Source organism: Scaptodrosophila lebanonensis, unplaced genomic scaffold, assembly GCF_003285725.1.
Source record: "Scaptodrosophila lebanonensis strain 11010-0011.00,11010-0021.00 unplaced genomic scaffold, SlebRS2 tig00000043-arrow-pilon, whole genome shotgun sequence".
NCBI lineage: Eukaryota > Metazoa > Arthropoda > Insecta > Diptera > Drosophilidae > Scaptodrosophila > Scaptodrosophila lebanonensis.
Genome location: NW_022060545.1, coordinates 3,644,302 through 3,663,114, shown reverse-complemented (window position 1 = coordinate 3,663,114; position 18,813 = coordinate 3,644,302). Strand labels below are relative to the sequence as shown.

Below are 18,813 nucleotides of genomic sequence, written 5' to 3'. Positions count from 1 at the left end.
CACTCCCCTCAGCACGGCCATCATTCAAACTGCTGATGCTGATGCTGATGCAGCTGCTTAAGGGGCGCATCATCGAAACGCTGCGCTTCTGCCTGCCAAGCTCAAGCTTGGATGACGGGTGGGGGTTGGGGAGTTGGCGAAACTTTGTCATGGCTTGCCGACTGGCGTACCGGCAGCCGGAAGCAGATTCGGCCAAATTTTGCGCGGTCTAGTGCACCCCAATGGATTGCAAGAAGAAAGACACAGCCGGGTCCTTGCAAACTACGCTGCTCATGGTCGTGGTCATGGCAACGGGAACGGCAACTAACCGAGCTCGCAGCAGGTGACAGCAGCTTGTTGCCGAGTTTGTGGAACTGCTAGCTTTTAATTAGTTCTATTTTTGGGGTCTGTTCTGTAGCTGATACAAGCACGATGAAAACTACGAGTGTTTACAGGCAAAGCAACAGGAACAATTAAAACATTATGCATAGTAATTGGTACCAATTAAAAAATTTATTGCGCTGCCTCATAGCTGTTGTTGTCCTGGTGGTTAGCTGTCCTATTTGAAATTTTCAAATAAATTGTTGAATTGTGCTTTTTAAATGTCCTAAGCAAATTCATTTGTCAGCTATGTGCTAAAGTAAAGTGTACAGTTCAGTTATTTTGGACCAATGAGAAATTATTTTTCTTTTGTCTTTTATAAATGCTCAACGGATTATGCTTTTCACAATCGTTTTCGGGATGTGTGCTCAAATTATAATGATCTTTCACACTTAGTTTCAACAGAACTTTCTCTGTGCTCTATAAAAAATATTCTCTATAATTTTGCCCAATAGGCTTGAGATTTTCTTTCCTATATTTATCTTTAAGTAATCTTATTTAGCTTCAAATTTGGAATTTTTTCCCTTTTAGTTAATATTTCAGGGGTAATGTATTTTTTAAGCTAATAAGCTATAAATAAATAACTAATTAAAGTTTCATTTTAATAACAAACATTATATAAAAATCAAATCAATTAGAAAAGATATTTGTTTGAAATTTAAGGATATTAAAAATATTACTCTAACAAATTGTGAAAAAGTAAAATAATGAAGAAAATCGTAGTAGGCGATGGTTTTTAAGTCTATCGGCAGATCCACCTCGATTTATATATTTTCCAAAGCAAGTAGGCAAGTAGGGATAGTTTCCAATGGTCACAGAAATACGAAAGCATATTCCTCTCCGTGCCTTTGAGCAAGTGAGACGTGCTATAGCCCTCGAACAAAGGATAAATGTCTTCGCCATGCCAACGGTTCACAGGACCGATAATAGGATTGAGGGGGCAAGAATCGAAGTACGACGACTTGGAGGAGAACCGTTAGTAAACCATCCACGGCAGCAATCCATTGATATCGAGATGAGAACTGATATTTTGAATAACACACCATAGTTACAGTAAGCTCAGAAAATCAATGGCGGCCGAGTTTATTGTTGTATAATATTTTTTAGGAACGCACTCAACAATCTCTGAAGGCATACAGTACTTGTATAACAATGCCAACTGTAAAACGAAATGAAAGAGATCGAGAAAGGCCAACACTATTGAGAAGCACAATAAATGTAAAGGATTGTTATTAACAAAGGTTTGTTTTCTTCTTCAAGTACGTTTGTCTGCTCTTCTAAACAGATGGTCGTCACACTTTTAAAGTTATATTTAAAATTTCTCTGTTAAACTATTTAGTATAAAGAGCTGATTTAAATGCATGGGTTATTATTACAGTTGTGTCACAGCTCGTAACATTTTATTTTATGAGATTTGGCTTGGCTGTAAAAAAGTTCTCTGCCATGCTACACAAAGTGAAATCAAGCAGAGGATTCGGCCACGCACAAATCCTGTATTGACTTTTTCAGAGGCTCCGTCGGGAAGGAAAATAAGTGACTTTGAGGTAATGGTGCGGGTGAGAGTGGGAGTGGAGATGGAGGTGGAGGTGGGGGAGTGTGAAGAGCGGACGATGAACAAATTGGCTTCATTGTTATCGCGTGTCCCGGGGTACAAAATTCGTACAATTGAGCTTTTAAATAAAAATGAGGTAGGCGAATCACAGCAGCAACAGCAACAGCAACGGCACCAGCACCAACATCCACTGTAATAGCAACAACAAGTTGGTACTTCAAATAACAACAGCAACAACTAGGTACTTTGGATAACAGCAACAACAAGAAGAGGCAACTACCAAATGGGCAGAACATCAACAGAAGCAAGAAGGGTCGTTCACATGACAAAAGGCAGGCGGCAACAGGAACATCAACAGCAACAGTAGCAGCAGCAGAAGCAGAAGCAGCAGCAGCAGCAACAACAATAGCTGCCACAGCAACAACAAATGACAGCTATAACAATGAAAAAGGCAACGGGACAACGACAACAACAAAAATGTTACGGCAATGCTTTATAGTTTCCGTCATTTTGTTGCTATTTTTTTCAGAACATTCTTTGTTATAACTTTTAGATTTGTTTTGTTGATGGTCCGAGCGTTAGCAGAGAAAAAAAAATTACACCAGTGTTGTCACTGGTTGTCCAAAAATGTGTCGCATATGCAACATTCCCACTGCAACATTCCATTCAGGAGCTGAAGCTGGGAATCCAAAAAGAAAAAAAAAATTGCTTTGGGTCATGTACTCGTACGTGGAAAGGAAGTTGCACGTGTTAGCACATACGGGTAAGAATGTGGTGGAGAGTGTACACTGTTACAAAACCGAAGAGCTATTACTTTATCTAACAGTACTGCAATACTTGATTATTAATGTGTAAAAGCAATTTGTGAAAATATAGTGGTCTTTAGTATACTTATATATTTTGAAAGGAAGCATTGAAGAGGAAATACACGGTTTTATTTTATTTTTTAATGAGAGCACAATAAATAGCAACTCTGTTTAAATTAATACATAGTCTTATAAACTGCATTAAACAATGGAAGACGATCAATATCAATAAATGAGTCGAGGTCTCTTCTTAAATAATAAAAGCTCTCTCGCTTCAAGGTTGCATTAATCGCTTAGTATGGTTAGAAGTTTCCATATTTTAAAGACTCCCTTTTTTATATGACTTCTAAATTAGTAATATTTAGAAAATCAATATGAATTTTCATGTATGACGGAGGAGCCACATTTAAAAGGTGTTTTTATAGTGGTATTATTTATGCAATTGGATAATAAATATCTTGTGAAATAATGTATCTTAATGTATTATATTTATATGTTTTTAAAAGAGTAATGTTTTATATTTACATTTTTTTTAAGATTTCAGTTTGATTTAATACTAGTTGGTCTTATATCGCTGATGATTTGTAAAACTATCCGCTATAGGTTTATGCGGGAAGACCCTCTAATTGGATCGATTGAATATTACTTCTTCAGATTACTGTCATTGCAACGTTGCAACGTGTTTTCTTTCAGTGCCGTCAGCAGTGCTTAGGCATCTGGTTGAATGACACTTGGCTGTCATCGGAGTTGTTATTGCTGAGCGTTGCCGCCGTCGTCGCCATTGCTGCTGTCAGCCACAGCTCTCACAGCAACTCATCAATGTACTCGAGTTTTTAGTGTTTCATTTGTCATTCGAATATTTCGCGCTGATGGACAATGCGAGCAGTAATGGAAAATACTGGCTAAGCAATGAGTAACTGCCACCCTGTCCTTGCCACCGCACAGGCACCAACACAAATTGTCGTGCTCGAATGTAATTTCTTGCTTCCTCTGCCACAGTCTGCGATGGCGTCTGGACTGAGGCTAAAGGCGATGGCAGCATCAAATGTTGGTGCGTGGGTGTAGAGTATGGTGTATATATGTGGGTGTGGAGTATATATGTGGATGTGTTGGTGTTTGGCATTGCAGCGCCCTCTTTGTTTGTTTGCCGCTCGTTCGAGTTATGTGGCTGGCGGTCAGCAAAGGGGACCGTAGAGAACTGCCTGCCTGTCTTGTCCGGCTGTGTGATTGTTTGTGTGTGGCTAAGTCTGCTTGTATGGGTTTACATATTTGTGTGAGTGTATACGTGCGTCTATATTTGTACGCCTGCTCTATGTGTGTATTGGTTTGGACGCAACTTTAACGCTTTATGTGTTCATTACACAATTTAAACTTGCCTCCTGGCCAATTTCGCTTTAATGTCTTCTTACCAGAGACATTTGGGCAAAACTTTTAGTCGAGACAGACTCAGACAGTTTATGAAATGCCAGCAATCATTAACTGTGGAAGTTTGTCAATGCTCTTTATTTTTATTAAATTCTATTACATGTTCTTGCTGGACAATAATAATGTGGCTGGCTGTTTATCGTTTTTGGCATACAAAACACTTACCAGATTGCTGTCTGCACCCGGTGGAAGTTTCTGGAGATTACGAAAAAGGAAAGCGAAATAAAGGGAATGGACAAATTCTAACTTTCAGATAAGGTAATGAAATGTGCAGCCAAAAAGAAACGAAAAACACAACAAAGATATTACTAGAGCCTACAACGTGTAAGTCTCAGAAAATGAATTGGGAAAATTAAGGAAGTTTTTCTGTTGTCAAATGTTATCTGAGGATAACCAGCGGACAAAGCAACAAACATCATTTGAACAAATCATGAAATTTGTTTTCTTTTGGGTGTCTGATTTGTTAGCCCTAATACAATAGATATTATTTTAGGCTTAATCCATGGGCAACAAAATGCTTACTTGTATAAAATTGCAAAAATGTTTAATTTGATAAGAGTTGTCAAATGGGAAAAGTGAATACTAATAGGTTGGTTTAATTTCAAAATAAACAATATTAAATATTATTATTTTTACCAAATTATAATTTCTCAAAATCTTTAAATATTTATTTATTATGGTGTTTATTTTAAATTGATGATTTAGATTGACCATGGAAGTTGTGATTTCTTTTGGGCTGGTGATTGACATATTTATAAGTAGTAAATACTTGTATGTATAAATTGCTTTTCTAATTAACATAAGTAGCTTTGGAATAAATTTAGCGACGAGGGTTTTTTAAAAAGTGTGGTTGCCATACTCTTATTTTGTAAAGAAAAGTTTACATTAATAAAGTGCTATTTTAAGTCTGGTTATGGAATAAGTGAAAACGACTAAACATGATTAAACAATGTATTAATTAAAAAAAAAAATTTTGAAAATGTCTATTGAAGGCATTACTGCTTTTATCGATCTCAACATTTTCTTCAAAGAAACTTGCTGGCGGTATATTAGACGTCCTCCACTTGTGATAAAGTTACCGTAACGACCGAATCATAAACTAAAGAAAAACTCATTCAGTCAATTGCATTCGGAAATTTATTTTCTCTTGCATACCAAAACGTAGCAAGTGTGCCAACTTGTGTCCCAACAATTCAAGTAAACAAACTATTTTCATCATTTGTGCGGAAACTTGATGGACCACAGCTGAAGTGTGGACTCAAAAAGCAGCGCCGGACCATACTGAAATAAACTTTTGCAACATACAAAGGCGAAATGCCAAACAACTCAGACTCGAGGCTTGAAGCTCGAACAAAGGGAAACGTCAATGTCTGGAGCAATTTGCTGCTTTCCCATCCATCAATCACATAAAAATGTGGCTTCGACTCCGCCCCTGGGCGACGCTTTTTGGAACAGCAAAAGCCGAAAATGCCATTTGCCAAACAGAAGCTGGAGCAGAAGCTGCCACAACCAAAGCACAATGAACAATGTATTGAGTGGAGTACGCGACTGGAGACCGGAAAGTGGGTGAACCACAAAAACTATTTGTACATGGAAACGCAAACGCAGGGAAGCTAAGAGAAGTGGAAAAGGTGCTGGTGTTGGTGTTGGTGCTGGCTTTGGTGTTTGCGTTGGTGTTGCCCACAGACAGATGTGGCGAAGTAAAAAGTTTCACAGAAAACTTGCCTCCCTAGAAGGGAGGGTGCTAAGAAAAAGAAAAGTGCAGACTCAACATTTAAATTGAGCGCTATGGTCGGACAGGGCAGTGTGTGTGAAGTGGGCGATTCAATCAAGATTGACCGCAAAGCAGCTGCCGCTCATCGAAACAATGGACGTCGATGAGTTACGGCGGAGCTGCACAGGACACGGTGAGAACTACTGCAAAACTTTATGATGGAAGGCATTGAAGCAAACTGAAACACGACACGGACGACCACGTAGCGGGCAAAAAGATAAGCCAAGATAATCATGGACGGGACAGAAACATGAAACGCAACAAAGCGCCAAAATGGCCGAAAAAATGATGAAAACTATAGAACACAGTGGTCGTCGATTTATGTGTAGGGCTCTAAAAATGTTGTTTGTTTTTATTATGTAACTGACAGTAAAACTAAAAAAGCATCATAATTTCAAATATGAGGAGAGATGAACTTCGTATAAAACGTCAAAAAATTTGTCTGATTTAAAGCAGTTGTAAATGGTGATGTTTATAGAACGAAATTAAAAGTTTCCAATAACTTCAACTCCCTGTTTTGTGCTCATCATCTTTTCATTTGCAGTTCTTCTTAAAATAAACTGATATATACATTTGTTCAACTCATAAATTATCATAACGACAGAATTACATTTAACTCTTAAGGACCCTCTAATATAATACAAGTAAGACTAAATTCAGAATTATTTTTCCATTATTGATTTTATGCTGACAGGTTAGTTTGTACTTGGATTCTTTTATCCCATCGATTTGTAAAATTATTTATTTTTAATTAAAACTAAAAGGTGTTTGCAAAAACCAAAAAGATGAATGTCAACAGCTGTGTTAGTTAAGAACGCAAAAAAAGCGTTCATACTGTGAAAAGTGAATCTGAATATGCATTTGTATTAAAAATAAAGTTTAAAAAATAGAAATGTATATATTGAGAAAAGTTATAAAGCGTTTCTGACCCCAGACTTAATATGAATTTGTTCGTATTCAGCTACTTTAGTTATTGAGCCTTCTGTGCAGAGGATTGGATGTTGGATGAACGTTTTTATGAGTTTCCCGAACTTTTCGTTGTAGGAAAATATGTACATAGGAAATAAAGGGGAAACAATGCAGAGCAGGAAATGCAATGCCCAGAAAAGGGCGAATAGCTTGGCACGTGGCACGCAACATGCCGGACCCAGTACCCAGTACCGAGGCGAGATTTGCAACATTTAATTTATTATTCAAATGCATAACAAATGGCGCTAGCAGCCAAAAGATGACAGTCCCTGTGAGTAATGGCCGCACCAAAGGACAATTGTGCCGGCGTCCTCTGCCAAGCCATTTATTTTGCAGCTTAGTGCTGGCAGTTTATTGTTCGTCGCTCGCTGCATCGCGTTCGGGATAAAGCGATAAAGTGGTTACCATGTGATAACATACCCACAATGCGGTGAATTGGACGTGGAACACACTCTCGGATTTACATGGCACATAATCGCAAATAGCAAATCGCAGAGCGCATCGGCATTAGTTTTTGGTCAATACTCGTCGTATGCTAGGGAAACAAAATTTATTTTGGAATGTGATTGCACATCGTCTGCAGAATACGAGAAACGAATGATGCGTGTTTGAAAAGGGTCTTCTCCTCATTCATGTTTCAGCATTCGTGTTCAATGGCATGCTTATTTTGTAATTTGTTTTCAAAGCCATATAGAATCTTCGAAACAGGCTTGATTTAAATATTGTTGATAGTATACGTTAAGGGAAAATTGAGTATTATGTAAGCGTCACCTATTGTTAAGCTACGACTGTTCCTGACAATTTAAATTGGGTATAGTTAAGAGATTGTTGTTGCCATGCAAAGCACATTTCATATTACGTATACGACAGAAAAATCTAAAATGAAATCTTTATCACAACCGCTTTAATGCATTTGAGCTTCTAGACAATTTCTCGGCCAAATAAAATCAAAATGCTTCTAGAGCAAAGTTTTCTGTTTTCCACAGATTCGGACTGCATATAAAAAATTGTATATTACGCATACGCCCCATTTGCATGTTCCCAACTTCAAAGATAGCAATATTAAAGCGAATTTGGTATTCATATGCAGACAAAGAGCAGTTGCAAGCACATTTTATCAGCAAAATGGAGCTATAACTTTGCAAAATCGATTTACAATCGAGTCGTAAACGCAACACTCCCCAGAGAGCAGACTAATGCTGCTTTGTTTTTGTGCCGACATTATGCCGAGAAAGCGGCGCACTCAGACTCATTTAAATCGCGGCACGCACGAGCCAATAATTGTAAACGCGTCGCATCAAAGTGGCGTGCATGGACATGCATGCTAATTAGGATTTGTCTGTCAAACACATACGAATTTATGCGCGTATGTGTGTGTGTGTGTTTGTGTGTTTGCTACTCAGACAAAGCCCAGTCAGTCGAGCCCCTTGGTGTGCAACTAATATCGCTATTGGGAATTTCATTAAGCGAATTACTACAAGTAGAATGTTATCCTATTAACACAAAAGTGTTGTCGTATTCGATCATTTAATCACATTTTCAAGCACAAAATTGTATAACACGTACGAGTATTTAGGTTAAGCAGAAGTTTAGACTGAATTGGTTCAGCAAATTCAAGAAAGCGCTGATCTTGATCAGATCGACAGAGCTGGAAAAATAGTTATATGATTTTGTTAACTACAAATATCTTCTGATTTTAAGAAAACGTACCAACAATATGATTTCGATGCACTTTTTTTGAACACTCCTTCTGTGAATACGAACATTTCAAAAATATATTTGCTTTTGAATGCATTTAAAATTTTTTAATGAGTCCTTCGAGCATATAGTAATTAGGTTTTGTAAAGCTTTTCAATTGAAATTTAATGTTATGCGTCGAAAGATTATAAGCGGTATTTCGGAGCCATACAACACTCAAATCCGGCCAACTGTTGCAATTTATTCGTTTACCTTATCAGAACTCAGCTCTCGGAAACGCTTCGGGATGAGGAAATATAAAAATTATAATATATATATATAATTATATACTTTTAAGTCGTTCAATATTTTCGTTTGTACTCGCACCCCAATCCGGTAGAATGTTTTTCTCACGAATTTGTTGACGAGCCCTGTAGATAAGCAAGCAGGGCTGACAAGTCCTTTTAAGAGATTTTTCTCTTCTATTTGGAGCTCATCCTACTCCGATTATACAAAAATCCGGAGACTAATATTTTTGGTAAATTGAATTAATGTGAATAACGAAATTATTGTTTATAAAACCGCAGCTTCAGGCTTCTCTACTGAATCAGGACCTCTCAAAAAAAATACTGTATTATTAAAAAATATATGTATTTGACATTAAAGAGTTACATTTTCCTCTACTTTTCCATGCCATTCCAAAACCACCAAGCATTTTAGGAAAATTTGCCAAGAGAAGAACTTGGCAAGCTGATTAATGTTTATTTTAGAGGAGTCTGCTGACGTTTTTGGATGCGTGGAGATTTTTGAACTATTAATGATAAACGAAATTGTTGAAGATATATATTTTGTTTGTAATCATTTTTTAAACGATTTCGATTACAAATTATTAGTCGAACTTCACCCGAGAGTTGCATGCAATTACAGTTGATCTTGGCAGAGATCTGTGCTAAATATCACTGGTAAATATGTTTACCCGGTTCCCAAACATTTTGCGAAAAGAACGTGGAATAGCAGTACGCTTTACTGTAAACAGATAGAGTGCAGGTGTATGTGCATTAATTAATCCCACCTGATAATCCATGTAGTTGTCGAAGTGCATGTAGGAGCAGTTATTGAAATTGCCCATGCCGGGAATGCCAGGCATGCCGCTCTCATCCAGTTCCATGGCGCCCGATGGCGGTGGTGGCAGCGGTGGCGAGGGTGGCGGCAAATTGTCACCTTTAAATGAAACGCGCTTGGGCAGTGTCTGGCCGTCGGCCATGCGTCGGGCGCGGGTGAGAGTGCCAGCAAAACGTCCCGCATGCATGGCTCCGCCAGCAGCGGCCAACGAACCCATCATGTACGAGAGGGAACCGCAGCCAACGACGGCCTCCTGCTGTTGTTGTTGCTGATGCTGCTGCTGCTGCTGATGATGGTGGTGGTTGGCCGAGGGAGCTCCAACCGCAATCATACCACAGCCGCCGAAACGAAAGTGCGGCATGCAGGTGGTTGTGTTGCCTGTGGCGCCACATTCACTGCCCTCGAAGTCGCTCTCCACCTCTGCGGCGGCCTGATGGGTGGGGGGCGCAGGTGGGGGCTGTGTAATAAAAGTAGCCGGCTGGAAACCGCGCGGCAGCGTTGCTGTCGTCATTACCGGCGTCGTAAGCGTCGCTGTCGTTGAAGATGAAGGCGCTCTGTTAAGCGTCCCTGTGCAGAGTATGTTCATCGGCTGTGGATGCTGTTGCTGAAGTTGTTGTTGTTGTTGGTGCATGCTGTGTGGAAGCTGTTCGCCAACGCCTTGCAGCAGAGTCAATTCGCCGCAGACGCTGCCAGCGACGCCGCTGCCGCCGCCGCCGCCGCCGCCACTCGAAGCCGTTGGGTCTGCGGGGCCCGTCGTAGTCAGTATGTGCGTGGGCTGCAGCTGATAGTAGTGTTCGATGCCATTGGTGTCCGTCGATGAAGCACCTGCCGCAGGCGTCAACAGGGTTGTGGGTATGACCATAATGGGCATCATGGCGGGGGCTGCCGTTGTTGTCGAGCTGGAGCTGCCGGCTTGGATCAGCTCCATTTGACACATCTCCTCGTAACTAAGTGGGCGGAGATCCATCTTAAAGGTGGGCGTGACGGCCGCTTTAATATTTAAAACTTCACTTCACTTTAAATGTCCGTTGTTCAGCTTTTCCGGCTGCGTTTATTTCAGCTTCGAATTTCTCTATTCAAACACATACACAGTTAAATGCGGATATATACACGCGCACATATACACTACACACGGGGGTTGTTGTTGCTGTTGTTGTTATTGCTGCAAATATTTTCCTACAAATTTTCGCGCGCGAGCTTTCCGCTACTTTTTTCTTTGTTTCTTATCTACCTTATGTTTTGGTGCTTTTGCGCCCTCGCCAACTTCAACTCGCGACGGTCCTGCAGCAACTGAGGTGCCGCTCACAATCTCAGGAGAATTTTTTATGTTCCTAATTCGCCGCTTGGCTGCTTGCTGTGCAGCCCTGGCGCATGCGTCCAATTCACATTCGAGTTGTCAGTGGGAAAGCTCTTCGCCGTCGTTTGTTTTGATTGCGCGGCTTATGGCTGGGGGAGGCAGCGGGGGCAGTGGCTCGCCCAGTCGCCGTCGCTGCTCAAGCCGTTGATGCTGATGCTGATGCCGATGCTGCTGCTCAGCTTTGGTGAAGCGCTGTTGATTTTACCTACGCCGTGGGAAATTAAAATAGTTCTGCTTTCTGAAGTCGTCCTCATCTCCGTCCCCAGCCCACTTATCGTCATCAGAGCTACGCAGGATTTTAATTGTCGCACCAGGAGAAGGACAGCACCCGGGGATGCATGTCGCGAAGGCAGCGGCAGCGGCTGTGGCTGCGGCAACCGCAGACAACTCCTCCGACGACTCGCTCATGCCACACAAGTGTGCAACCAACTGTTGTGCCAATGCAACGCTGATTGGATAGGCTTTAATTGCGTTTTGGGATCGTCGAGCTGTGTTCTGAATAACTCCATGTCTAATATAGCCACAGTAGCCGAGGGTTGCTTGAATTGTACACACAAATGTGCATTATATAAGTTAAAATATTTCTTATATATTTAGAGAAAAATACTAAGAGAAAAATACTAGAGAAAAATACTAAAGCGACAATTCCTTGAAAGCGGCCACCATCGTAGATGGAATTTGTTTGCCACCCCTAATACTTTAACACCAAGTTTAATACATAGTATACATTTATTTTAAAGCTTTTATATAAAGTTGGCTTATAAATATTGTTTTTAAGAATTAAAAACTAAAAAGTAATCAATATTCTTCACTTTAGAAAGTGTATTCAAGTATTTAAAACTGATTCTTTCAGAAACAGATGACATGGATTGATTGGTAAAGTCAAATCATTGTTGAATTAGTTTTTTAATTATTTGAACACATAAAGCGGCAAATAGTAGAGTATGCACAAAAGCAACGAAAAAATTGAAAAAAAATGGAAGCAAGCTCTAATTAAATAATAAACAACAGCAACGCTAACTCTCCATCATTAATAGCAACCATATATTAAATAAGTTAATTAACATTATATTACATTTTAGTCTTTCCAACGCGTAAGTGTAATACAAATATAAGTACTATATATTGCTTACACTTCCATAGTGTCAAAGTAATATCTAAATATAACGTATACGACACGTTGTACCAACAATCATCAACCGCAGCTAATTTTCGATAGTTGTTTCGTGCGAAACTTCAAAAGCAACCTGTTTGACAGTTCGAGTGCGTTGGCTCACCTGGTCTCCCTACTTTATATATCTCTCCTTCCTTTTGTTCTCTCTCTCTCTATATATATATCTTTTACAACTGCGCCCTGTGGGCAGCTACCAAGAGCCACTGTTCTGCCGCCCTCCTACCACGTTGAGTGGTTTTTGGAGCGACCACATGGTGCTGCGTTCCACTTACAATCACAATGGCGGAAAAACAGTTGGAAATGTCTTGCGCAGATTTTTGCCCTAAACTTTTTTCCTTTAAATGTAGTATTTATTTTTATTTAATTCTTGTTTTTTGTGCTTTGACAATTGCAGCTTTAAGGGCACTGTTGACGTGGCGTTTCTATTGTCGTCTCCTCCTGCTTCATTTACATTTGTTTCATCCTATTATCCTGGTTAACCGACTCGCTGGCTGTGTGTGTGGGCTTGTGTGTGCCACTCCCCTTAATCACCGCCCTTCAGCCGCCATTTGTCAAGTTCTGCGCCGTTTTGTAATTACTACAGAGCAGCGAATGGGAATGAAAAAGCGGCTTAAAAAGCTGCGCGTTGGGGGGTTTTGGGGCGCTCGTTAAAATTTTGCTGCTCTCGTTTCGATTGTAGTCGCTGTTGTTGTTAGCTCTACAATTGCTGTTGTTGTTTGTTGTTTCCTGTTGTTGCTGCTGTTGCTGCTGTTGCTGTCGATTTAGTGCTTTTTTATAGCCTAGCGGCGGCAAGTTTGCGCCAGATTGAATGTAGGTAGGCTTAGTAGTTGGCTTTAAATATGCGAGTCCCGATTTAAATTCACAGGCAATATTTGCAAGTGCTGTGATTCGTGATTCATGATTTGCAGCTTTGTCGAATACGTGCCAGAACATTTTCCAATTTGGCTCCAAAGCTGAAGAGTAATTAAAAGTGCTAAATTATTGATGAACTTAGATGTGTTCATATAGATTGGGGTGAATCCAAAATAAAAATTTACTGTAAAAGGGCAGTTTAGCTACGGATGGCTTAACACGTTAACGTCAACCGGAGAGGGAAGACCCTTTGGGATCGGGCATGCATAAATTAAAAAGGTCAGTTTAACTATGTTCTTTTCATTTCTGTTGTTCTTGGGGCTAATGCGCTGCGCAAACATATCGCTTGCGGAAAAGTACATACATTTGTGGTATTCGGAAAGTCAACTAAAGTCTTAAGTATGTATATCTAGGTAGCATTCTTTAAGTGCTTTGTATGACATGTATGTCTTAATTTTGTTCTTAGTTTAGTGTAAGCGTAAATACGGCATTAAGATTTTACAATTCTATGACCAGAATTATAAAGCACTGCTCGATAATTTTAATGTTGCATTAAAGAGGGTTGCTTCTGCTTTATTTCTTTTCTGTTGAGAAGACGAGTTCAAGTTAATAAGAAAAATACATAATTAGTATGTACAAAAATGTAATAGATTTGTATTTAAATTTGATTAAAAATGTGAATGTTTGCTGCATAAAAGAACTGTTTGAAGCGATTTGCTTTGAACCTTGGTTATACCATTGATTTCAAAAAGATTGTGTTTTGTTTAAAATCACTCTAGAAATTCAGATCACAGAAGCGGAAATGCAATTCTTTTCATCACATTCATGATGTGAATAAATGAGCGAAACATAAAAATGGAGCTACGAATATATCCCGATTCTTTTCCTAACTTCTAAATACATAAACAATACTCTATTCAATACTCTATTCATTAAATCACAATAAATCCCATTGTACAATAAATATAATAGCATCCCTTGTGGTTTTTGTAAGTGTATTAAAGCGGTAAAAGCACTCAGACTTGCTAAGTGTAATTAAGTCCCACATACTTAGCCACCCTTGAAGCACATTCGACAACTTTAAGCCCAGCAACTTATTTCTCCATTCAATTGCCGTTTGTTGCGACACCCTCGGCAAATGTGTCAATTGTAATTATTATTATTGCAGTCTAATACGACGTTCGACAGAGCGCGGAAACTCGACAGCCTCTCAATAAATCAGATGGCATTATATGGTGGTGAGGCAGATACAAGCTAAATAAATTAACTCATTTAAGTTAAAGTTGAAAGATGGACTTAGTCACATGCCCATCACTCCAGGTGATAGGCAAAAGGAGTCTTCAGCCTTAACGCACATACAAGTCGTTAAAAACGCGTGAATCCTGCCTAATTTATGGCTAATTAAGTTAACGCAACTTGTGTGCGGTTCTGGCTTCTTCCTCCAGGAGCACCAACCTTGTGCTGTTAAGATGTCACGTCATCGCCAAATGTGAATGATGGCAGCGCAACTCCGAGCATATTCTACGAGTAGGTATGTATATATATATAGCTATATATTCTCGCATATCCTCGTAGGTATGATTGCTATAGTGCTAGAGGTGCACAGAGACATAAACTGAGGTATTGCTAGCGCGTCAACTGAAACAAAGACACTGTGGAACTGCTCATGAATAGGTATTTGGGTAATTAAGTAGCCTGTTATGTGGGACTTACCGGCGTAATACTTTTTTATGGCAGCAAATGGAATTATTGCGCTCACATGTACATGTAATGGGACGCATGTGCGTGGCATGCCATTCGCCATAACAGTAACAAGGACATAAGCAACACATGTTCATACAGCTGCGGAAGTGGGATCTAGAGCATTTGCTGAGCTCGTTTTCCCTAACTGGGTTGCACACACACGGCTAGCACAGTGATGGCAAAGACTCTAATACTAGAAAAGGTTGCCTCCTACAGATACCTAGCTTATTTATTATAGAAAGCTTGAGCAAGTCTAAGCTCACCCAGAAAGTTTTCAACAAAAAAGGACAATGTTAGAAATCTAATTAACTTCGTCACACTTTCGAATACGTGTGCACAGATGTATGGCTACTTATATTTATCTATCCCAGACTTGTGATGTATAAAGTAAAACATTAAATTTCAATTCATGTTTGAAGAACTGAACACTATAAAAAATTGCTTTGCTTCTAACATAATAATATATAAATACTCTTAAAGTATTCAAGACCTTTAACATATAACACATATAGGAATTCAGCTAGATTTTTATCTATTATGTAATTTATATTTGATATCAAAACCAAAAAAAAATCCAAATACAATATCAATATGAACCGAACGCAATCAGGCTAAGATAAGAAAAGTTACTCGTTTACGGGATTTTTTTTGTGATTAAATTTTAAATTATAGCCTATGAGTAAGTGAATATGAATATATTTCTCTAATTAACTAATAAATTTTCTTCCACATCAGCTACAGCAAAGTTTTCTTTAACATAAATATTTTATACATTTTGTAAAGTATTTGTTTGGTTTCAATAGGCCATGAGGCGTGGATTGCTAATATTTTATAATAAAAAGCTACACATCGCACGCTTGTTTTTTAACCAAATAACTTTAATAATAAATTTGCTTTCTGCATACACAGTTTGTTTACAAGTTTTCACTAGTAACTGTTCTTTTGGCATGTTCAAAAAATGTGCAATATAAAGGCTGATTGCGAAAACATACAAAGCACATGTGCACATAAACATATATGAACTACAAGTATATACATATATGTATAGTCTGACCCGCACTTCTGTGTTTGTTTTTGCCTCTACTGGTCTTGCAGTTGTTCACTGAAAAAAAGGCTTGTGATGAGAAAAAATTACAGCTTTAACATTTTTCTAAAAATATTTTAAATGTTTTCAATCCAGAACTTCATAAAAGTATAGAAGCAACATTTTGCGCTTGAGGCAATCGGGTGTTTTATTTTTGTTGTCTTTATACTGAATTAAATGTACATTTTATACAGAACACCCAAGTTTATTTCTAACCAGATGATGTTAAAACAATTATTATTTCAAATGTCTTGTTGGAGAGCAGATGGAAATTTTCTTGTAATTTGTATGGCCTCACATAGAAAGTATCCGTATATGGTTTCCAGCCCTGGTTTTAGGGCACGTCTCTCGTTTTAGATGCATTAACCACACAAAATCATCAAGAGAGAAGAGCCTGCCAGCCTTCGACCCCAATTCTTGTCAGGCCACGTGCTGAAAACTAGCAAACGCCTACGAGCAACAACACAGTTTGTCTAGCTTTTAAATTAAATCACAGAATGGTAGATAGAGCAACTTAGGCAACTAAAGCAACTGCTAAACCAAATAAATAAACCCTTTTGGGGCTTCAGTTCGTTGTATCCTTGCGCGACGCAGATAAAAGTAAGGACAGGAAGTCAACTTGCCGGCTGGACGAAGCCGTCTAGGACAACGACAAAAACGCGATGGCGTTGTGTTTGCTTTGGCAAGTGTGAAAGTAAAAGAGCCGCGTACACACACACACACACACACACACACACACACACACATAAGTAGTCAGGCACAGCAGGGAAAAAGGGATAATGGCATGAAATCCAGCAAAATGAAAAGAAAGCAGCAAATCATGTTAAGAGATTTAAATTGGATTAGTTGACGTGTGTTGGTCGTTGCTGGGCAAACGTTGGATGGGCGGGGCGAGAGCTGGGTATGTTTGAGGCGCCATCTTTTGGCACGGAGCCCTAGTCCGCTCGTCTTGACATCAATTTTGTCACTGTTTTCATTTTTGTTTTTGTTTTTTTGTTTTTTTGTTTTTTTTGTGCCCCTCTTTCACTTTATGCTCTTGACACAATTCCCCGTCAAGTGCCTACCGCGCTCGAGTGGTGTCTCTCAAGTGTTCGACGCGGCATTCATTGCTATCTGCTCAGTCGCAGCCCTAGTTCCTGGCTCGACATTCCGCATTCCGCATCCGTTGGGCCGAGCGGGACGGTGAGTGAAAAGTGACAGTGACAGGTCGGCGGTTTGTCATCTGTTGTGCTTAACATTTTTGGAGGAGCATTTAACTGCAGCACCCGAATAATCACAGAAATGTCAGAGCAGTAGACAAAATCCACCATCGTGGTAAGTACTCCTATGGAAGCGTTTGGTATCACTTGATGTGAGGGACTTAAGGGATTTTAAAATGAACTGCTATCAGCAGCAATGTACATTCGAAAGGGATTATCGCAAAAGTAGTCGAAGAGTTCTGTGGCAACGATTGCATTAACCTGCTTTTTATACGTTTTACTGCAAAAATAAAAGTTTGCTCCTTTGCAAATGCAGCAGTCGAATCGTATTAACCCCAAATTTGTACAAATACGAGACATGTAGCAGATCGCATTGGGAAGCAATAGTAGATATAATATCTTGGATTATTTTTCTAAAGATGAGCATGAGGAATTGTTAGTTTTTAATTAAATGACTATCTTTTTTAATCAGTAGCACTTAGTACTTAAGCTTAAGCAGACTTCTTGCAACTTACTGAAGATTGTGGTTTATTAAGAAAAACTATCATTGAATAAAATCAACGGACGAAAGGTCAAGAAATCCTTCAATCATCAATTGATTTAAGAATATGTGGCACGGTTTTGAAATACCATGTTATGGCATTTCTTTCTTCGAAAGAAAGTCTTTTATATGACATATGTATTTTATTATATAACGACGGTTAATTTAAAGGTAAAAGTCCGAATTAGTTGACAAAATCTATCTAAATAAATAACAATTTTAACAAAAAAAAAAAAAACAAGTAGAAAAGCTAAAGTCGGACGCCCCGACGAAATATTCTGTACACATGTATGAGTAGAATAATAATAAAAATTTTAAATAAAAAAAAATTTACCCCCTTGGTATTTGAACCGACGTAAAAGGTGTATAATTAGACATATACATAGGAATTGTGTCTATGTGAGTGTATGCATGTCTATGCGTGTCTATTCGTGTCTGTGCGACCATGTATACATAACAATGTTGAACCAAAGCATCAACAACAACAACAGCTGCGGGCAGCGCTTGGCCAAATATTATATATATGGCTATAGCTTACTGTTACTGTTACTTACGGACTCATAATCACTAATTGGAGATATTTGATATTTTGCTCATATGAAACCAAATCTAATGAGCTTGAAGTTATTTTTACACGTCGTATGGCATTCGTTAGATTAAGTTCATGATGAATTTTGGAAGAGCTGATGCTCTCTTCAATTGCTAAATTTATTTTTTCGTCGTACACCATTTTTATTTATTTATAACATTTGCGTTTCCGAGACCTTGTCCTTTTGTGAAGTCGATTAAACATAAAATAGATTTGCCGCTATACCTATCAAATAGATTTGTTGAATGTTTTGTTGGGCGCCTGGAAAGCTCCTCATTATACAAATTTACAAAATTGCTGAGATCTTCAACGTACTCTCAAGAGAAGTTTGGATGTGTGAAGAGTGTCACTTCTTCTTTGCTTCTTTTCTGCATAAATGTCTTAACCTACTTGGCATTATTGCTCTTATTGAGAGGCATGTCAAGGATTGTTTATCAAATTTATGCTAAGCTCGTCTACTATTTGACTTTTTATTTCAACCATCAGTCAGCAACAGTCCCACATATGACTGGAGGAAGAGGAACCGAAATCCTTTTTGTGGCAATTCATCAACACGCTCTAAGTGGTGGGTCAACCCTTTTAGTCGGCG

General features: G+C 38.9%; 1 protein-coding gene and 1 long non-coding RNA gene across 2 annotated transcripts in view; one reads left to right on the top strand and one right to left on the bottom strand.

Moving 5' to 3' along the window:
- LOC115622279 overlaps nt 1–18,813 on the bottom strand; it is a 120,989-nt gene that overhangs the window by 7,891 nt on the left and 94,285 nt on the right. The window lies entirely within an intron of this gene.
- LOC115623232 lies at nt 1,168–1,600 on the top strand. Its single transcript, XR_003995387.1, has 2 exons — nt 1,168–1,413; nt 1,468–1,600. It is a non-coding gene; the product is annotated as an uncharacterized LOC115623232 (long non-coding RNA).